The sequence below is a fragment of the Podarcis melisellensis genome (assembly GCF_964234715.1).
Source record: "Podarcis melisellensis genome assembly, chromosome: 11".
Lineage (NCBI taxonomy): Eukaryota > Metazoa > Chordata > Lepidosauria > Squamata > Lacertidae > Podarcis > Podarcis melisellensis.
The window spans coordinates 42335866-42357836 of record NC_138543.1 but is presented as its reverse complement, the minus strand read 5'-3'; positions in this window follow the sequence as shown (position 1 = coordinate 42357836).

Sequence of the window (21971 nt, the reverse complement as noted above, 5' to 3'; positions counted from 1 at the left end):
ATGCAGGCACTCCTGAGCTAGTCCGAATCCTGTATGGGCCAAGTAGGTGCCAGATTCAGTAGTCATCATAACTCAGTGGTAGAGCACATAAGTCACATGAAGAAGGTTCCAGATTCAACCCCTGCACTTTCTTTGTAGGACTGAGAAGAAGCTCTTTTCTAAAACCTTAAAGAGCACTATAGATCACGGTATACTCAGTTGCATCAAATAATTAAATGTGATAAAAAAAAATCAGTTACAGCTAGAGGCTTGCTGATGATTTGACTGCCATTTCAAATCCATTTATTATTTCTTGCTTTTGAGGCTCCTAAACATGTGGAGCTGGAGGTGAATTTCTTTTCATTCTTATTCTTTTCTTTCTAAACAAAGAACTCTTAACACATGACGGGGGGTATGGAAAATTATGGGAATTCTTAAAACAAAACTGTCAGTTGTGCAGAGAAAAATATTGTACTCATCACTTAAAGAAAAACTCAGGAACGGTTTAACCATAAAGTCAAAAAAGGCCATTAATATAATGCATGTGTATTATTGCATATGTGTCCATATTTATTTAAAAACTATATGGCATGTATCTGTATTCTGCTTTCCTTTTCTTCCAGTACAAATACTTATCTTCCTCCATCTACAACCACTTTTGCCCTGTCTCAGGAGCAACTGCTATTCAGAAACGCATTGCAATGTTTCACTGTTTCATATTTGGTATTGCAAATGTGCACCTCAATGAACAAAACGTAAGTGTTTACTGAAGTGCCAGACAGTATAACGGAAAGTGCATGCCACAACTGCATGTAATTAAAAGATGGGCTCCTGAGGTCAGAGATGAGGAAGCCAAACACTGGTGGAATGAGTCAAAATCAGAGATCTCAAAGAAAATACCTGCATATGACAATTGAGAGTACTTGTCCTTCTGTTGATCTTGGCCATTTTATCAGATAATTAACACTAACCTTAAGATTCCACTCATTGTGAGAAGACTGCAGTCTGTTCCTTCCTTTCATACTGTCTTCTGCAAGGTGAAGATTTTGTCAATGTTTAGCGAAATCTCTTCAAGACAAGTGCTTCCATTGGACAAGAGAAATGTTTGCCGTCTTCCACCCATTCTTCTCACCTGTCTCCACTTGCTAGATTCTCAGCATTGACCCTGACACCAAAATAGCTTTTCATTTCCTTGTTTGTCTGTCATTCTGCACATTACTATTTTGCACAGGGTTGAAAGCCCAAGAAATTGCATAGATTTGTAACCCTCTTCTCCCATCCCTTTGAAAAGCTTTGTTATTTGTTTTCCTGGATAGTGTAGATGATCTCAGCTCTCTTCCTATAGTATGTGAACCATGTTGTCACCTACCTGCACATAACTGTAACAGGGACGCGGACTTATAAAAAATATTGGGGGGGCCCGGGAAAGCTCATGAATAATAAATAAGCTCATGAATATGCAAATAAAGTGGCGCCGCCTCCTCGTGAGCGAATAGGGGAGAGCGTGCTGCGCCTATTAATCAGCTCCAAAGGAAATTGGGTGGAGCTTTTGCTCGGGAGGGAGGGCAGGAGGCATGCAGCCCGCCCCTCCCTGTGCATTTTGGGCTGGGGGAAGGGGCGGCGATGGCGCTCTGCTGGAGGGGCGCCGGAGATTATTGGGGGGGCGGAGCCCCCCCAAACGAATTTTTGAGGGGGCTCGGGCCCCCTCAAGCCCCATGGAGTCGGCGCCTATGAACTGTAAGGAGCAACCCAATTGTTTACCATATCTTTCGTTTTCATTCTCATATTCATTTCAGACGTATCTCGTTTTGAAGCTACTCCTAGGTGCACTAAAACGATGCTAAATTTTTGAAGCATTCTTAGTGGTTGGAGTTCATCTGTTTCTTCAGTTAAGTTAAGCAAGGGAAATTGTTACATTTTATGCTGTTTGGGTCCAGATCAAGGTTTTTGTATCTTTCAGGGCCTCAGCCTTTGTTTCACAGAATGTAAAATAGCATGTGATGGCAGAAAATCACTGGTGATAGATCCTGTTGGCTCTGAACAATATGTATGGAATCAACTAAAAAGCTCTGATACAGAATTCTCTTGTAAGTTAGTCAGTCATCTCTAAACTGTGTCATTGTGTTTTTGTTTTCAAATAAGGGCCTGAGTTGTATTCAATTAACTTTTGCTCAAAGTAGAACCCTAATCCTAAATTACTCATGGCCATTAAATTATATGGGTCTACTCTGGGTAAAAGTTGATTGATATTTATAACTTACAGAGTTATAATGTTCTCTAGTGTGGGGCATTTTTATTTTTTAACACTGAATATTCCCTCATTTGGGGAGAATGTTGTGGGTGGGACAGAGGCAGTACAAAGGAAGAGCACACCTGCACCATCACACACAGTTCTCAAGACAACCATGTCCCCAGTGACAGCACAACTTGACAGTGGATCCACTCCTATAGATTTGCCTAGCCTTAAAAATACGATTTTCTGATCAGCACAACAAAGTAGGCTGGCACAAAACCCACGTGATCACTACATCCAGGCCAAAGAGACAGACTGAAAGTGAACTAGTGAAGGGATACAAGCAAAGGTTGTACAACTGACCCTCACTGTGTTGCTTGCAAGGGTCTTGTTTTATTGTCTATTTTAATTACGGATGTTTATACATCAATATGTGTGTAAATGATTTTTATACTTTGTAAAACAACAGTCCACTTTCAGTCTTATCTGTTTGGCCTAGATGTAGTGATCATCTGTGTCATGAGACAGATAGATATCAACAATAAATGTATTTTTGTTGAAGTACATTATTTTCTAACATTTTAAAATAGATTTTATATAATTTATTTGGCCATCTAACAATATATCACTACATTCTTGAACTATTTTTTGTCACGCTCATTTAGATTTTCTGTTAAAACCCAGGACTGGCTCACTTCTTGCCAGCTGCAATATTTGCTTGATCTGTTTGCCTGACTTTCTTTAGCCTGCTCTTTTTATTTTCATACAAGTCATGTCTGATAGGTCTATGCTTTAGTTCAGTGATGGCAAACCTTTTAGAGACCGAGTGCCCAAACTGCAAACCAAAACCCACTTATTTATTGCAAAGTGCCCAGAGTTGTTGAGCTTTTTGGGGGGAGCTGCTGACCAAAGTTTTGGAGCTTTGAGGGGGATGTCGCAAAAGTCCAAGCTGCTGAGCCTTGGGGGGGGGGGGAGAGAGAACAGAAATAAATGACTAATAATACCTTCACTGGAACTAACACGCAGCACCGACATCATCATCTGCCAAAGCGCCCCCCCCAAAAAAAAAGCACAGAAAGGGTTAAAAAACGAACACTGTTACGCCCAATCAGAAACAGCCACTGACACAGCAAATTGAATACTGGTAAAAAAAAAAAATCCGGGTTTTAACAGCGGACACAAGCTGTAGTGTGAGAGGGAACGGGAGAACAAATGGAAAAAAAACAACAAGAAGAGTGCGGATGGGCCAATGGCGCACATGCCAGCAGTGAGGGCTCTGTGTGCCAAGTCTGGCATGCATGCCATAGGTTTGCCACCTCTGCTTTAGTTCATTTATTAGAGAACCATAGATCATGTTGAAGCCTGTGGTCTTCCCACCACCAAAATAAGTTCTGAAGCCCATGACATTTGGCCAACTTTTCACAATTTCAGTTTGTGGGATAGTGAGCTTTTCAGCATGAAGAACATCAATCAGCATCTGCTTTCACTGAGGCAATGTGTTTATCATGAATTTCCTAGTTCTGATGGTCACCACACAACAATTGTGTATATTTAGCCTGAATAAAGGAGACTGAGAGGAGATGTGGTTGTTGTTGTTGTTGTTTAGTCGTTTAGTCGTGTCTGACTCTTCGTGACTCCATGGACCAGAGCACGTCAGGCACTCCTGTCTTCCACTGACACCCGCAGTTTGGTCAAACTCATGTTGGTAGCTTTGAGAACACTATCCAACCTTCTCATCCTCTGTCATCCCCTTCTCCTTGTGCCCTCCATCATTCCCAACATCAGGGTCTTTTCCAGGGAGTCTTCTCTTCTCATGAGGTAGCCAAAGTATTTGAGCCTCAGCTTCAGGATCTGTCCTTCCAGTGAGCACTCAGGGCTGATTTCCTTAAGAATGGACATGTTTGATCTTCTTGCAGTCCATGGGACTCTCAAGAGTCTCCTCCAGCACCATAATTCAAAAGCATCAATTTTTTGGCCATCAGCCTTCTTTATGGTCCAGCTCTCACTTCCATACATCACTACTGGGAAAACCATGGCTTTAACTATATGGACCTTTGTTGGCAAGGTGATGTCTCTGCTTTTTAAGATGCTGTCTAGGTTTGTCATTGCTTTTCTCTCAAGAGGAGATGTGGTAGCCAAAGGAATGTCATGTGGAAGAATAAAAAAGCTTGTTTGCTCCTGCTCCAGAGGGTGGGACCCAAACCAATGGCTTCAAGTTACAAGAAAGGAGATTCTGGTTAAACCTCAGGAAGTACTTTCTGACAGTAAGAGCTATTCAAAAGTGGAATGGACTCCCTTAGAAGTTGATGGACTCTACTTCATTGGAGGCATTTAAGCAGAAGTTGGTCATCTGTCATGGATGCTTTAGTTGAGATTCCTGCATTGCAGGGGCTTAGACTCAATTATCTTTGGGGTACCTACTAACTCTACAATTCGATGATTCTATTATCTTATTGACTTTTATAACAATAACTGATAAAACCATTCTCAAATGCAGACAGGAATTAAGAAACCAAGCAAGAAGAAAGAACATAGACGGTATAAATGGGATCCTGCTCCATTTATAAAGAAAACCTCTCCAGCAGCTCCTGTAAGTCTCCAGGGGTTGCCTACCATCATTAATAAAGGACAGAAAGGGGAACCAAATATTATCCAATAAGCCTTTCAATGACGGTCCCTACAAAACAAATGAATTAACTTTGCAGAGAAAACTATAGTCAAAATCTATTGATACCAGCTGTACAGTGTGAAGGTTTTCCAAACATATTTTTACATCCCCCCCCCCCCGCATGCCACCACATTCTGAGACGTGTGAAATCTGGTGGATAGCTACATATCCACATATAGACAATCAAGCATTCTGCTACTTAGACTGGGCTTAGCCCTCTTGATCAAGGGTAAAAGGCTGGGTGAAACATTTCACCAGCAACAGACACTATTGCAAAAATGTTGAATCGCAGAATGTGGCCCTGAATGACAAAAGAACAAAACCTTCATTTGGACCCAGTGCATATAACTCTGTATAACTCCCCACTTAAATTAACTTGAGGCTAAAATGTTGTTAAGCAATCATGTAAATCCTTTCAGAACCCATGAATACAACATGATCCTTGCTTGGAAGCCTGAAATGAATAATTTTTTTTGGAGAATTATAGGGACAGAACTATCTAAACTGTATAGAAACTTATTCATGTATGCTACTGCAGCGGCAAGAATGTTACTCGCCCCAAAATGGAAAGAAGCAGAAATCCCAGCAAAGTAAGAATGGATACAAAAACTTATGGAATATGCAGAAATGGCAAAACTTGCTGGGAGAATAAGAAATCAAGATAACAATCTTTTTATAGAAGAATGGAAATGGTTTATTGAATATTTACAGATAAATTGTAAAAGGATAAGCACTTTGGCAGGACTGTTGTCATAATCTGCAGTTATTACAAGAGTATATATTTAAAGTAGATGAATAAATGAGCAAATTAAGTTAATTTGGATATGCAGAAGATATTAAAAAATAAATTTAAGGAACTGCAGAAAGAGGGGGAAGTCAAGTTTTGAAATGTTAAAATGATTGTAAAATTAGTGAAATGTATAAACCTGAAAAGCATAAATATTTTTTTTAATGAAATGAATATTCTTCATATCAAAATGAAGGTTGTGTCTTCCATTTTGCATACATGCTGGTGAGTAGCAACATTATTTGCATACACAACGACAAGGAACAAAGCTTTTCAAAGGAGGAGGGGGAACAAATCTATGCAATTTCTTGGGCTTTCAACCCTGTGCAAAATAGAGATGTGCAGAATGACAGACAGACAAGGAAATGAAAATCTATTTTGGTGCCAGGGTCAATGTCAAGACTCCAGCAAGTGGGGACAGGTAAGAAGAAAGGATGGAAGACAGTGCTGATTCCTCTTGCCCAATGGAAGCACTTGTCTTCAAGAGATTTTGTTAAATGCTGACAAAATCATTGTCTTGCCAAAGACATGCAAAATGGAGGAATGTTAAGGAAGGCACACTGCAGAATCTTCTTATAATTGAGTGGAAGCTTAAGGTTAGTGTTCATTATCTGATAAAATGGCCAAGATCAGCATGGAAAATAGGTGAAGGACAAGCACTCTCATTTGTCCCATGCAGACATTTGCTTCGAGATCTCTGTTTGTTTTTTACTCATTCCACCAGTGCTCAGCTTCCTCATCTGACCTCAGGAGTCCATCTTTTCATTACGTGCAATCATAGCATCCACTTTCAATTATACCGTCAGCACTTCAGTAAGCTCACATGTTTTGTTCATTGAGGTGCACAATTGTACCAAATAAGCAAGCACAAAATAGAGCAATGTGTTTCAGAACAGTGGTTGCTGTTAAAACAGGCCCCAAAGTGGAAGGAGAGAGTGGAAGATTATGTATTTTTATTGGATAAAAAGGAAAGCTAATACAAATATTAATAATAATAATACAAATGCACATTTATTGTGTTATGGTACTGTTTTGGATTTATGGATAATGTTGCTTAAACCATTCTGTTTAAGAATTCTCATCCTTTCCTACAGTATTTTCTTATTCTCTCTTGATAGAGTTCTTAATTAGAATTTTTTACTGAGTCAGACCATTGGTCCAAAATGCTATGTATTGCCTGCAGTGACTCTTGAGGACCTAAGACAAAGTTTTTTCCCAGTCCTATATGGGAATGCCCAAGATTGATTTCAACATCTTTTACATCTTTTCTATCAACTGGTGACCCCCCTCTGAAAATCCAGGATAGGAGAAAGCAGGGAGGATTTATTTAAACCAAGAAAACATTTCACAGCATGTCAGTAATTTATAAGATGAAGCAACCCCTTCTCACAACCAGTGTGCCTGATTTAAATTATTAATTTTATTAGGATTTCTTAAGGTTATGACCTTTTAATCACTGTGGGAAGGGAGATTATTGTTTCTTACTATAGTGCAGGGGTCCTCAAACCTTTTAAACAAGGGGGGCAGTTCACTGTCCCTCAGACACTGTTGGGGGCTGGACTATAGTTTGAAAAAAATATGAACAAATTCCTATGCACACTGCAGATATTTTATTTGTAGTGCAATACAAAATGTTTAGGGGTATGCGCACCCCTGCCTCTCTCCCCCAGGAAAAAAGGGCACTGGTTAGGTGTGTCTTACAAAGAGCCTCCTTCCTGTGCTGCTCTATTAAGTCCTGACTGACTGAAACTGCTGCCAGTCAGGCAATACTGAGCTAGGTGGAACATCTTAGGATATAGTTCCGTTCCACCTTAAAAGGGTACAGGCATGACTGTTGTGTGTCACATGCCTGTTTACTTCCAACACAGTCTGCTGGGAACTTCCGTTTGTATATTGTTTTTGTGTTGTTTTGTTGTTCACTGTTTTGCTGGACACGAAGGGAAGCAGACATGTTTTTTCCTTTGTTCCTGAACTATGCTGAATAAATGCTGTAAATATGCTTACACGTGGCTCTGTCCGCCTCTTCCATTGTGAGAAGATTTATTCACTCTGCTGACAAGAGCGTGCACGAGTCTCTAAACGTATTTGAGACTCGTGTCACTGATTGATGCTGTACTGGAGATCACTCGGCTGCCGGCCGGTGATGCCCCCATCTTCCCAGCAGCATCCCAACAGAACAATGGTTGGAAACTTGCTTAGGATAAAAGGGTAGGAGGCTGAGGACATCTGGAGAGTGCTGCAGCTGGATCCAGGGTCACTTAGCCTGGAGCACTCGAAGTGGGGACATGCACGATCTCCTCCTATTTCCCAATTCCCAAAGGAAGGGAAGCAAGAAGGAGGGCGGGCTGGCAGGGCAAGCCAGGGACTCGCCTTTGTCTCCTCCCTTCCCGTGGAACAAGCCATCAGAACAAGCCTGCTCTGTGGGGCTTTTGCCGTGGCGCCTCCTCCTCCGAGGAAACCCGCAAGGGGTGGAGGCAGCTGCCAAGGTAGGGGTGCTGCGACACAGCCAGATCAGATGAATGCCCACCTCGTTTGTTCATGAGCAAGCCCCTCGGAGGTGACCCTGGTTGCAAGTGTGTTTCAGAGCTTGGAATGGGGAAATGGGGGCAGCGGCGATCCTGCACCAACTTCCATCCAGGGAAGGCGGTAGTGCTGGCTCTGCCCAGGCAGGCTGGGTTCAGGACCCTGGTGGGCTGGATCTGGCCCATGGACCATAGTTTGAGGACCCCTGCTATAGTGTGTATTTTTGTGTTTTGATATTGTAAACTGCTCTGTGATCCTTGGGGGAAGAAGAAGAAGAAGAAGAAGAAGAAGAAGAAGAAGAAGAAGAAGAAGAAGAAGAAGAAGAAGAAGGATTGATGTTGATGATGATGATGATGCGATGCATGAACACTTTACCATATGTATGTATGTATGTATGTATGTATGTATGTATGTATGTATGTATGTATTTTTTCACTGGCTGGAGAAATCAATTGCAAAATTCGGAGAAGTACAAATTTCAAAGGATAGTGAAGCTGTGTTCTTGTGTGGTTTCAGAAAGTGAAAATTAGTTAGGTTTGCCTTTAAATGTGAACTGAACCAAACTTCTCCAGCCCTAGAGCAGAAAAAACCTACATTGCTGTCAAATGGGAAAGAAATTGTCGGTTGACAACTGCAGCTTATAAACACGTTTCTGTTTCAAGAGAACGGGCAGACATTTTTTTCCGGTCTGGACCTCTGGATTATGAAGTGAGAGGAAAGACATGGTTGCTATGGTGATGAAGCCTTGTCCAACCTATGTCACAATAGACCATTGAGTGAAGTAGGCACTAAGTTCACTATTTCTAGTGGCTCTGAGCCCAGACTGAACCCAGATAAGACCTAAGTGCCATGTCAATGGCCCCAAGAAAAAGGGAAGCTGTTCATAGGCAATAATGTAGTGGGGTGAACATTTTGCTCCTGGCGTGGCTTTCACCCATATAGAACTGCTTTCAATTGTGAGCAAAGAGGGGGTTCAAGGAATCAGTCAGGAAGTAGGAAAAGCTTTTCAGGTATCAGGGAGAAGAGAGAAGCTTCATGAGATTCTTTACTGGACTCCATCTTACCTTCATCTCCTTCACATAAACAGTTTTGTTTCCTGTTGCCTAATCTGATTGATACCTGGGTTCTCAGCTGCATATTATTCCATCAACCGCATATTATGCCCATTTGCTGCAAAATGCAAGCCAAATGAACTCCCTCATACCTTGGTGGACTCTCCTTCATTGGAGGTTTTTAAGCAGAGGTTGGATGGCTATCTGTCTTGGATGCTTTATTTGAGATTTCTGCATTGCAGGGAGTTGGGCTAGATGAGCCTTCCAACTCCACAATTCTCTGATTCTGTGTTTCAAACAGAACTTTGCTCTGCCTGCAACTTCCTCCAGTAACAGATGCCCTCCTGTTTCTGGGACTGTTCAAGAAGAATTTCCTGTCAAGTTTCACCCCTTGCAAATCATTTTTGGAAATGAAATATCAGATATTGTTAAGGAACATTCTAGAAACAAAACGCCAATGAAACACTGACGATAATATATAAAGGGTTTTAAAAAATGATTATTTCTGCTTCTTTTTCCTTTCTTTTCTATGAGCCGAGTTCAATAGAATATATAGATTAATTGAATAAACAAAGAGACAAAAATAGTTTTGTTTTCCTATAAGGGCAAAAGACTCCGCTTTCATTTTTGTCTCAATTTGTAGCAATTTTACAAAATTACTATTTTAATCAGTAGAGATCTGTCAAGTGCCACACTGGGCAAGTTCTCATGTATCAAAGGAGATGCAGCTGGAACGGAAACAGATGGAAGGTGTAAATGAGAAGATTCAATTAACATTTCCCCCCACCAGCACCATTTCAGAAAGAAAAGAAAAAACAAATCTTCTGGGATTGAGACTGATCCTTTAATTTAATTACACTTTAAGTTCTGTTGTTGTTTTAAGAAAACCATTCTAACATTCACAATTAAATGCTTCAACGTACCATCAGTGTGTTTTTGGTGTATGTTTTCTTTTTGCTTGAAGATGTTCTATAGAAACCTATCAAAAGCTAACAAATCCATTAAACAATACTATGTTAAGTAGTCACGTAAATATTCTGGTTTCAAAAAGGAGACCCCCCCCCCACACACACAACCACAAGCACTGTGCAGGCCAGAAAAAAATAATATAGGGCTAAGTGGACCCCTCTTCCTTCTCTTTTCCCTCAAGGTGTGACTTCAGGTATATGGCCATTGTCATATACCAGCCCATATTCAGTGGGAGGCCAGTGCATTCATACATCACACCTCCCTAGAGCTATCATAAGTGTGTCCATTTGTGTGTTTGTATGGGAGGAAGGTAGATCATGCTGCATGTGTATCAAAGACTGTGGGCATACAGTAATTTTACTCAAAAGTGTTCACTTCATTGGTGAAGCTTAAGAGAATTCTCTATTAATCGCAAAGCTGAAGCATAATGTCTGCACAGCTGAAATGCTCCAAAGTGCAGAAACCCCAAACTCAACAAATTCTGCTCTCTCCACACCCCCACCTTCCACACCAATCAGAATGGTGTTTCAAGCAAATGTCAGAGTGTTTCCGTGGTGCAAAGTTCAAAAGGATGACATGGCATCTCTAATCCATCATCTCCATTCTTTAGATGTTGATCATATGCTCTGAGACCCATTTAAATACATGGGGGTGGAACCAGGGAATGACACCCAGAGCAGAAGACTTTCTGCCAGAAACGTTGGGCCCATTCTGCTTCTTCTATAAAGAAGACTGGAACAGGAATGGAAGAGACCTGATCTTCCCCTCTGGAATGATGAGACAATGAGTCTTTCTATTGTCTTCTCTCATATGGGGCGATAAGCAGGAAATGGAGGCCTAGTTGCCATAATTTGCCTCTCAAGATTCTCTGTTCTTTTAATCTCTGGATTAAGGCGTTAGATAGAAAAGGTGACTTAGTTCTTTAGAACAGATGTGAGGGACTTTTCGCCCTCTGTATGTTGATGAACCACAACTCTTGGCCATTGATCATGTTTTCTGGGGCTGATAAGTTGTGTAATACAATTGGAGGGGCAAAGCTTCCCTGCACCTGTTCTAGATTCAAGGGCAGGTTCGTGAGCATAGATGTGTTAGCTGCTGAAGCATAAAATCCCAGCTGCATCCGGGCCTGGCAAGGGCAGCCTGGCCTGCACCACCAACAGCTCCTCCTTCACAGGCTCCAGCTCAGTAGCTTTCTTTTGCGTGAAAGACGTGTATCATTTAGTGCTGAGTTCTCCTAGGAGCCAGCTGATTCATGCAAGAGTTCAGCACCCAAAATAGGACATCCAATCAGAAGCCAGTATGGATTCCGTAATTCCAGGATGTCCCAGTCAAGTTGGACTGTTGACGGGTGTGCATCTCTCCTATGAGGACAGGTTGCAACCTTTGGAGCGTTTTTTTTAAAGTTTTTTAAAAAGGTAAAGGACACCTGACAGTTGTCCAGTCGCGAACGACTCTGGGGTTGCAGCGCTCATCTTGCTTTACTGGCCAAACGAGCCGACGTTTGTCCACAGACAGTTTTTCCAGGTCATGTGGCCAGCATGACTAAGCTGCTTCTGGCGAAACCAGAGAAGTGCATGGAAACCTTCCCGCCAGAGCAGTGCTGTAATGGTTCTAGGGGTTGCTCGTGCGTAAGTTGCTGCCACTCCTGGCTAGGTTACCTGGTTGAACCCTTTCTGTCTGGACAGCCTCACACCCATGGCTGTCTCAGTCGCTGGCAGAATCCATCAGTGGGCGTTTCTTGAACTTCTTCCAGCAAAGAAGTTCCTTGATGCCAAGTCTCCTCCTACTCTCCCTGCACGGAAGTCTTCTGCGCAGGGAGTGTGTGGGCAGTGGAGTACCCGTGCTCTCCCCGCTGGTCTCTGGCGAAGAGTCCTGGAGCATCCTCTCCGATTCCCCCATCTGCCCCCCTTCTCCACCGGTGTTACGCTGATTTCCTTCCCCAGCAGATGGGCTGCCTCTCTCCCTACTGGGACCCTCTCCGGCATCCCTCTGGAGCCTTCCCTCCGCCTCTGGATCTGATGGCAGTTCCCTGACAAGTACCTATTGCACTTTGATGTGCTTTTGAACTGCTAGGTTGGCAAGAGCAGGGACCGAGCAACGGGAGCTCACCCTGTTGCGGGGATTCAAACCGTGAACTTCCGATCGGCAAGCCCTAGGCTCAGTAGTTTAGACCACAGTGCCACCCACTTTTTACTTTATAAAAAAGGCCAATGGAGTTGATGGTGGGGTATATAAGATTAAGCATGGTATAGCAAAAATGGATAGGGAGAAAATTTTCTCCCTTTCTCAATACTAGAACTTGGGAACATCCCATGAAGCTGAATGGTAGGAGATTCAGAATTGATGAGAAGAAGTACTTACAGCCTATTGTTAAACTATGGAATTTGTTACAAATAAGGATATACAAATGCAACTCAATCTGTTCCAACATTCATTCGTGCTTTCATCTTGTATTTTCTTTTCTGCTACAGTTGGTTTATCTTTCTTTTGCTTCACCATCTATTGATTCAAGAATGTACATATTTTAATGTATATCACAGCACACAATATATGTGCATATCTCAATCAACAACAGACATTTTAAAAAATCATTTCGCTTTCCAAGTTGATGAATTTCCAGAGGGGTGGCTGGTAGTCTCTTTAGCAAAAACAATGGTCTTGTGGCACCTTAAAGTGATTTTAAGGGTAGAATGTCCAACCCTTCACCTATATATATAATTTTTCTGAAGACCACGTTTTCCTGGTGCTCATTCATTTTCATTGACCTGCTCCTGTCAACTCTTGATTTACAATATTCAGTTCAGTTGCTCATTCCACCTGTTCTAGTTCACTTCTGTTTCAATATACTGTAATCAGCTGTACAACATCCAGCAATACTTTACTAGAACAATGGTTAAATTTTTAAAAAGGTACAAGGCCCCTGGATGGTTAAGTCCAGTCAAATGTGATTATGGGGTTGCGGCGCTCGTCTTGCTTTCAGGCCGAGGCAGCCGGCCTTTGTCCACAGACAGCTTTCTGGGTCATGTGGCCAGAATAACTAAACTGCCTCTGGCACAACAGAACACTGTGGCAGAAGCCAGAGCACACATAAAAACACCATTTACCTTCCTGCCACAGCGGTACCTATTTATCTACTTGCACTGGCATGCTTTCAAACTGCTAGGTTGGCAGGAGCTGGGACAGAGCAACGGGAGCTCACCCCATCATGCAGATTCGAACCACTGACCTTCTCATAGACAAGCCCAAGAGGCTCAGTGGTTTAGACCACATCTACCCATCTTACTGCATTATATCTGAGAGATAATCAGCATAACTTGTTCGGGAGGTGCGAGGACCCATTAGACACAGAAGAGTGTTCTCACAGGAATTACAATATCTCTCTTACAGTATTTCTTCACTGTCAAGGAAATAGAGATGTTGGTTAGTTGTGTATAAGGATTGGAACTATGACTCCCACACCCCAACAGAGATGGTATATTCCACTTTGGAGGGGGAATCTTGCAATTCTTTTGCGACTATTTTCCAAAAGGTGACCGCGTCTCTCCTTCGAGAGGCCTCTATTAAACATTGCCACTCTCCCCTTTGGGCCTGAAGCTTTTTCTTTTTAATCAAAGCTTTATAATTTCGTTTAGCTTCAAACCACTCTGCAGGGAGTGAGGGTAGATTGGCATACCTATAGTTCCTGTATTTTCCCAAGAAAGAGCGCTTCATAGCGAGTCATTCTTGATCGAACCAGGGTTTAGATTTGTTGTATAATGGCTGCCGCATTGCCTTTTTTTGGGTCAAATAGGGTTGAAGAAGTGAAATCAAATCCTGAAACAAGTTTATTCTAGTTTTAGGGTATGAGGAGTTTAAGAGGTTGTCTCTCCTAATGAGGAATATATCTGAGTGAGTGCTTGCTACCTTGTTCACCAGCATAGATCAATCGGCTACCATCCCAGAGGATTGGGGACTAGCAATCATCATCCCAATATACAAGAAAGGGAGCAGATCGGACCCTGCTAATTACAGGCCAATTAGTCTCCTAAGCATTATCAGTAAACTATATGCTGGCCACTTATGTAATAAACTTGAGGAAATAGAGATGTGCTTCCTTAATTCATAATTAGCTTAAAAGCACATAAAGTGCAATTTAGATAGGTGTACACGCTCATAAAGTGTTTTGGAGATAAGAACACAATAAGCATGACAAATAAATAGTCACAGGTATTTCAAAACACACACACACACAAACGCCTATTTGATCCACAGTACAAAAATATTTTGGAAATTATCAGCTGTACAAAAATATGAATCCCTAGAAATTATAATTATTACATTTACAGTGATACCTCTGGAGGCGAATGGGATCCGTTCCGGAGCCCCGTTCGCATCCAGAAGCTAATGCAACCCGCGTCTGCGCATTTCAGCGCTTCCGCGCATGATGTCATTTTGAGCATCTGCGCATGCGTGAGTGGTGAAACCCGAAAGTAACGCGCTCCGTGACTTCTGGGTCACCGTGGAGCGCAACCCGAAAATATTCATTCTGAAGCTACTTCAACTCGAGGTATGACTGTACTGCAAGTGTGTTCTGGTCAATCTTTCAAAAAAGAAAATCTGGACAGAAATAGCTATTGCATGGAAACACAGGGCTGACAATCCAAGCTGCCACTTCTTTGCTCATTGGGAAATTGCCTTCACAAAGTCATTTAAATAATACATATGCAGTCCAGAGATAAAAGAAATCATGACACTTTGAGGAAACTGAACAAAAACAGTGTATAAATTGACAAGAAAGGAGCAGAGAGGGCTGGTCTTTCTTATTTTGGGTCTTGTACATAACGGGGAGGCTTTCAACTAAAAATAGGCACTACTAGCCCTGTGTCATCTGACTGAGTTCTGAGAGCAGCAGCTCGGCAGCTGAGGTCCTATCAAGACACAAGCGTGTACTGTTTCTAATGGTTTTCCATGTCCAATTGTTGACATATTGTTGTACATCACCCTTATATTTTATGAGACAGCAGAATATGCATAGCTAGTTAAATAAATAAATAAGACAGTCTTTGTCAGAGACACACTGCACTGGCACTTGAATCAGTAACCACAAGAAACAGAGGGTTCGGAACTAGGGATGGAAGGATCTATCAATTTTTTGTTCTCTTAAATTCTCATTTTTCCAATCTTTTTAATCTTAAATTGGGTTCTCACTTTTTTTTCTTTAAAAAAATCCATTCCCCCAATATGCATTTTAGTATGTTATTTTCACTAATATATTCATTTTTAAGCACACTTTCCTCTAATATGTGCACTTTTAGGAAGAAGAAGAAGAAAAAACAACCAACATCATTTGAAGAACTGTGTTGTAAAAATTTGGCAAGTGTGACTTTTGAAGGATAGCTGTGTTTTGGGTTGCATTTTTTTTTTTCAGAGAGTGCAAATTTAGTAGATTGGACTTTAAATGTGCACTGAATTGAATTTCTCCTCTGTCAGTACTCAGAATAACTAAATAGCCTCTGATACACTGCTGCCTCTTATCCACTGGGCAAAGCATTCTGATAGCATTTGGCAAGCAGTCGTGGTGTGGTGGCTAACGCCTGATTTTTGTAGACAGAGAAAAATAAACTCCTGCTGGAATGAGATCACACAGTTGCTCATTCTGCAAAGTCAGAGTTAAAGGAGGGAGGGAAAGAGAGAGGGAGATGCACTGGAGTTAGGATGTGTGTGTTTTTTCACTTGTTGATATTCTTTTATAAAAAGGAAGCCATTGGCTTCTCCCTATTTGGTTTGGCAAAGGCAGAGAAGAGCTACAAAATCATTAGACTGAGGATGAATAAATATTTTCAACTTCTTGAAACCAATTATAGTATTTGTTGCTTGGATGAATTCTTGAATTCCTTCGGTTTTATGAGGGCTGTTAAATCAGATGCTTGCTAAGAATATATTAGGAATTAAGATGTTGGCTCAAGTGTGTAGCGTTTCTTGTCCAGACTCTTCTCTTCAGCCTTTCCATGAGCCAGAAGCTTAAAAATATAGATCGAGGTTGACACTTGGAATTGCCATGAAGTCTTGTGTCTGTTCCAAAATGCATTGCACCCTTTGAACATTAAAGCCAAGCACTTAGCTGCCAAACCATCTTCTGTCTCCTCCTGCTGCACCTTTGCCTTGGGAACGTGTGAGTGAGTAGCATGCAGAACAGACTCCAGCAGGGAATGAATGCTATTCTCTAGTCATCTTTTCCCATGGAGTTGATGGGCTTTGTGGTCTAGCGCAAAGCGTGTTCTCATTAAAAGGGAGCACGTGTTGCGGTGGGGGCCAGCCAAGACACCCCTCCGTTGCCGGGCAGTTTGGGATGGGATGGCTCTGGCAGGGATTGGTAGCCTGAGTTGCTGGGGTAATTTTGATGTTGCCAATATGGGGTGGGAACAGAGGTTTTTTAAACAGTGCTCACAGCAATCTGCTTTCTCTTTCACTGTATGCACTGGATCACTCGCCTGCCCTCCCTTAATTTGGGTCTTGTGCGTTGACCTTCCTATGCCTGTCATGGAGTCATCTGCCATTGGGGCAGGGGCCTGGTAGGAATTTTGGCTGATTGGCTGGTGCCATATGGATTTTGCCTACTGCGTAGCAAGTCAAAACAACTTGTAAGGTTGCAGTTAGGCATTGGTTAAAATTGGTTGGAGGAGGGGTAAGGATTGGCTGGGCCTGCCCCTCCAATGCTGCAAGGGAATTCTGTTAAAGGAATTCAGGGGCTTGCCATCCTTTCATCCAAACCCCTGGAATCGGGTTCGGGCCGCATAAGCCCCTGGGTGCATGTGGGGAGAAGCTGAGGGCCTGTGGCGCAGCTCCAGTTCTCCCCAACATTGTTTCCGCTCACTGACTTTCGCTGGAATCTGGAAATCAGTTCTGTCCCCAGGCGGGGGGACAGATAGTCCTAACCAATGCCTAAGCAACCACTCACATCCATGTATGTTAATAAAGTTGTGGCCAAAATTATGCCCAAAACCTTAAACAAAAATTCTGTGTGAAGTGTGTGTTGTTGGGGTGGGGGTGTCTTGGGGACCTTGACACGCAAAACACCTGTTTTTGTCCATCATTTCCTGCTGGAGTGGCGGCCAGACCTCCTGTCTCTTCCTTCATTGGTACAATCTGCTGGAAACACAATGCTCATGGCAATGGTGGGGAACCAGTTTCCCTCTAGATGTTGCAGGACTATAGCTCCCATCTTCCTGACCACTGGTCATGCTAGCTGGGGCTGATGGCTGTTGCTTTCCAGCAACATCTGAAGGGCCATAGTTTCTATTGTCCTGGCTGATGGTTCCCCTTTCCCCCCACAAGATGTAATGCCAGCAACCTTACCATGGGACAGTTGAAACATTTGCAGGAACCCATAGGAACCACTTATTTGATGGCAGCCCCATTGCTAAAGGCAGGCATTGATGGCTAGGCCAAGAGGTGAAGAAGGAGACGCAGCTCCTACACCTTCAGTAGTTGTGTAGAAGAGATCATTTCTGGAGGTTCAGCTTGTCATGCAAGGTACAATAGTTGAACTCTTTCATTCTACTCAACTAATAAAGCTGCAGACCCCTGCTCCTTTTCCCACTAGGTCACCACTTTGGAGGCACTTGGGTGTTTGAATGGTGAAGGAAGACTTCTTAGAGTTTCAGCCACAGTGGATGGGGAGTACCATTTGGGTTATGCTTCAGGCAACAAAATGTATTGGGCTGGCACCATGCGTCTATCCAAATGAGAAGGAAGCAGCAGTGAGCTCCCTTGAAAAAGCACCCTATGGGGGCATTACACACACACACACACACACACACACCCTCATTTCACACTCAGTCCTGGCAACTGCATAGACTTCAGCTACTGAGAAATTATTAGAGCTAAACAAAGCACCCTCCTCCTTTTTAAAGTGTGTTCTGTGCTGGGGGTTTCCATGTTGATATGCCTCCTGCTCAGGACTTGGGGAGATTTATGTCAGAGTGTCCCAATTCCATTTGCACAGGACTGTATCCAACCAAGTTCTAGTCAAAGTAGATCCACTGAAATGAATGGACTTAAGTTAGGCCTCACCTGCACAACACACATAAAAGCAATTTCATACCACATTAAACAGTGATTTGTTAAGATACCCCTATTCCCCTCACAGAGCTACAATTCTCATAGTTCACCTCCAAAAGAAGGTTTGATTGTTAAACTAACCTGAGAATTGTAGCCCTGCTTGGGGGGCGGGCGGGCAGGAGGTGCCTAATATCTTTCAGCACCCTTAACAAATCATAATTTTGAGCATTTTTTTGGGGAAGCTACAACTGCTTAAAGTGGAACGACACTGCTTTAAATGTATAGTGCAGATGGGGCCTAAGTCACAGCCACTAATTCCAAAGGGGCTGCTCTAAACAGGGGTAACAATGGATATAGTATTTTGTCATTCCTTTGCATTTTGCCAGGCAGAGACACATGGGAGACAATTTGTGCATATTTGTGACATTTACAAAGAGGTTGTTTAAGATACTTATTGGTATAAATGAAAGCAAGTGTCACCGAGATATAGATGGTAAGTAAACATAGCCCATTAATGTACATTATATCTGACTTTCTTAATTTACTGCACATCTTCCAGGAGTAGTGAATCAACCACAATCAAGCTCAGTTTTCTTGGCAATAAAAAGTAAATAAAAACCTAGACACCCAAGTTGTTCAGTTTCGAAAGCAGCCTGTCTCATCTGCCCTTGAAACCGTCTCACAGCATAATCTGCAGAGAACAACCCAACCACTACTAGAGACGAAAAAGCCATGGTTTCTATATGTGCCAAAGCTGTTACAACGAGTCAGCTGTCTTTTCCAAAAAGCCAAAACATTAAAAAGTTAATGTCAGGTGGACAGAGGTGCTACACCAGCTTCCTGGCAGCTGGGTCACTGTTACTTACCAGGAGTGTTACTTACCTTGTGAAGCTGAGGCTCCAATACTTTGGCCACCTCATGAGAAGAGAAGACTCCCTGGAAAAGACCCTGATGTTGGGAAAGATTGAGGGCACAAGGAGAAGGGGATGATGGAGGATGAGATGGTTGGACAGTGTTCTCGAAGCTACCAGCGACCAAACTGCGGGAGGCAGTGGAAGACAGGAGTGCCTGGAGTGCTCTGGTCCATGGGGTCCCAAAGAGTCGGACACAACTAAACGACTAAACAACAAGTGCTGGCTTGTTACCTTTATCTGTTGTTTTTGATGTGTTGCTTTACTGATTTTTATTGATCCTAAAGCTCCGCTGCCTCGTGGCTATATTCATTTGTGAGAAAGGCTTTGGGAGTACACCCCAAGGAAAAATCTTGCAGGATATCTTCAGGAGAAGAAAAGGCTAAGGAGTAAGCCTTATACAAATATGGAATGGAGTCCCTAAGACAGTTGCATGGTGTCTTGTACGCCTCCTTCCAGCAAGTCCTGCAGCCAAGCTGCTGCCAAATGTATCACTCTGTTTTCCTTTAGACCATATCAGCAAAGCCGGGCTGGGTGGGTGTGGTCTTGTTGTCTGGGCAGCTCAGGAGCTCTATAGACCCTGCCCAGGCTTGTTCAACAGTGAGGTCACTTCAGCGCTGCCAACACCACAAAAACACCACAGGAAGTTACCAGTCTGTGTAGCCATAGCAGGCACTGTGATTCTCCAGCGGTTTGACCTGCAGAGGCACGGTCCAATGTCTCCCGAGACAGACAGATGCCAACAATTAATGATTTTTAGAAGCAGTATTAGTAATGTTGACATATGAAGGAATGTTGCAAGTAGTGGTGCTGCTAGGATCAGTGCTAGATTTTCAAACAATGGGTAAGCATTTCCCAGTTTTGCAGTGTTGTTACCTTTCCCTCCATGCTACTTTGCTTATGGGCTCTGTGTGTGTGGTTGCTTCTCCCATAAGGTGGGCCTTGAGTGGATTTGTTATTTTCACCACTAAATAATAGCAGGACTGCCCCATGTTCATCCATCCAGTATGAATAGCCTGTAAAACTTAAAACACTGGAAGTGCAAATGAAGTATTTGTGACATTTTACAAGTCGCTCCTCAGCCTAGTTTAAAACAACAACACCACTGAAAGTGATATAATAATTGACAGAGAGCCCAGTGCCACTGGATCCTGCTGGATACTCTTATAATTGCAGGCTGGATTTATAAGAGGAGGAAACCTGAAGGCTAGCTTGCTGTCTATTGATTTAAGATGACATTCCCCCCCCCCCCCAGTATGTGCTGCCTAGGGGCATCCCTGTAGAGCTACATAAAACTGCAAAGCTGCATGACTTCTCATTTTTCCCCTTTCCCTGAAGATGAGCAGAGTCTTTAGCCAATAATAACATCAGAGTAAAAGCCATATTAAACCTATTATTGGTGCCAAACCAACACAATGATATAAAAGTAGAAAGAGGCAGAGACGGTGGCCCATGGGGCAAAATAATGGAATTTTGTCTGCCGCATTCAGTGTTTGAAGGCAAAACCCTTTTGGCGGGTACGTTTCAGCAGTTAGTTTCAAGAGAATGAAACACTCTGGAGTTTGGATTTCATAACAATGTTTTGCTTCCCTTGTAACTGATCTTACTCATTAGTATCTGAAGAATAAAGAGCGGTGATCAATTATTACACTGGGCAACAATTTTTTACTTTTTGAATGTTGTCTAGATTTCTACAACTGATTTAGGGTATTTTTGCACTGCTGAATCAGGAAATGGCATCCGTTTCTCTCCATCAGGTCAGGTTTTTGTGCTGTGTCGATGTGAAAAAAATCAGATCTTGTGACAAAATCGATTACATTTTTGTGGCATTATCAGCTGATTTTTGTCAACACATATCATCCTAAATATGTTTTTAAGAGAAAAAAAATGTTTTTCCAACAACATATATTGATTACCTGATAGAAACATTGATTACTGTAAACTGAATGGTGGGCATTGATAAAGGTAAGTACACGTAAATTGCATGTTGCTTCACCATTTTTCAAACTTCAGGGCTTGAACTTCCGTTTCTTGGAACTCCTGGAATGCTCAGCGGCAGGGAGGTCTCTCTTCAGAGTCCAACAGTAGTCAGCCATCATGTCTGCGTCCCAGGACCCTGATACCTGGTCTCCATCTATTTCATGTCCTGATGGAATCTCTCCCCCTGCTCGTCACTCATTGAACCCAGGTTCTCAGGAAACTGGTCCATATGTGAAAATAGGTAATGCATCTTGATGCTCATGTTGCAGCCCAGGTTTCTGAAAGCAGTCAGCATGTTGTTGACAAGTTCTGCGTAGTTTCTGGCCTTATTGTTGCCAAGAAAGTTCTTCACTACCAGAACAAATGCCTTCCACGATTCCAGTTCCACTTCGTTCATTGAGTTTCCGAACTCTGGATCTCTGATGAGCTGATGGATCTGAGGACCGTCAAAGATGCCAGCTTTCAACTTCTCCATGGTCAATCCTGGAAAAGCCTGGCACAAGTAAGTGAAGCAGTCACCATCCTTGTCCAAAGCTTTGGTGAACTGCTTGATTAAGCCGTGCTTGATGTGCAACGGTGGGAAGAGTATTCTGTCTCTGTCCACCAGAGGGTCGTTGATGACGTTCCTTTTTCTGCAAGGCACCAATTCCTCCCGCACAGGCCAGTCCTTCTTTGTGTAATGCTGAGCACGGTCCCTACTATCCCACATGCACAGAATACATGGGTACTTGGTGAAGCCAGACTGTTGTCCCAACAAAAAGTTCACCATCTTCAGGTCAACACAAATAAACCACTTATGCTGATCATAACCAATTTTCTCCAGCACATA